General features: G+C 49.6%; 1 non-coding gene across 1 annotated transcript; it reads right to left on the bottom strand.

Annotated features, from left to right (window-relative positions):
- Positions 1-230: 230 nt before the first annotated feature.
- On the bottom strand, positions 231-303 carry Trnav-aac (transfer RNA valine (anticodon AAC)). The gene has a single exon. It is a non-coding gene; the product is annotated as a tRNA-Val (tRNA).
- Positions 304-1,015: the final 712 nt, after the last annotated feature.

The raw sequence follows: 1,015 nt of genomic DNA, 5'->3' as shown, positions 1-1,015 counted from the left end.
AGTACGGCTGGGAAAAGGGGGTGGTCCGACCTAAATTTCGTGGCTTTTGGACAATGTTAAGGTAGGTTATATAAATCGCCCCTGCCACCTCAACAGGGTGTGGAGTATGGTAAGGAGGTAGGGGGAACTGGTAACTGAACACGGCCGTTGGGGCTTAACACTTCAGGTAACACAGGGCAGTTAAAATAATTAAGCCGTTCCACGTCCCTTGAAAGCAAAAGCAAAACATGTGTGCCTGCCAGGGATCGAACCTGGGACCTTCCGCGTGTTAGGCGGATGTGATAACCACTACACCACAAGCACCGCTGTGAGCGAGGTTTCGGAATTTAGAATGGCCAGCGAGCGCTCGCCCGCTGGCCTACTTCTGCAACCGGTTCCGCCTTTCCCACGCAGGGCAGCCGACGTCGCCTCAGCCGTACTTCGCAACGCGACAGTTCGGTCTCCGACTCCTGTTTTTTTTACTTGTGGCATTTGCCAGTTTGCGCGGCCATCTGTGTGCCACCAGTATCACGGCCTATGCGCTGCTCCGTGCAGACCTCCAAGGAACGTTTTTCGCGTCTTCTCAAGTTTAGCAGACTGGGTCTAGCCCATGTCTTTGTAAAGGAGACATAATCTCTCGGTCAAGAATTCGTTTTTCTCTAAAAGCATTGTCTCGTGGTTGGAACAAAAATAAAGCACCTCACAAATCACATTACGAATAGTGATTGCGAGCATGAAAATAAAACTCCGACGCGGTAGCGCAACTACCGAGTACACAAGTGCACACACGTGGCACCGCGCCTGCGGCGTATTACCAAAAGCTTCGCTGCACAGAGCACAAACGGGACACGTCTTCCGCTCCATGTAGAACGGTAATTCAACGTGATCATTGGCTGCGCCACAAAACTTAAGCGACCTAAAACATACCAAATCACCATTATTAACAAAACCGACGCGTACATTTGGGTTTAAAACAGAAAGAAATGTACAAAAAAAACATGCAATGAAAAAAATCTGCCATAGAACTGCTCGGGCT

The sequence above is a fragment of the Haemaphysalis longicornis genome, unplaced genomic scaffold (assembly GCF_048455015.1).
Source record: "Haemaphysalis longicornis isolate Haplotype H1 unplaced genomic scaffold, Haemaphysalis longicornis Haplotype H1 scaffold_3, whole genome shotgun sequence".
Lineage (NCBI taxonomy): Eukaryota > Metazoa > Arthropoda > Arachnida > Ixodida > Ixodidae > Haemaphysalis > Haemaphysalis longicornis.
Note: the sequence above shows the minus strand (reverse complement) of the source record. Positions and strands in the feature narration are given on the sequence as shown.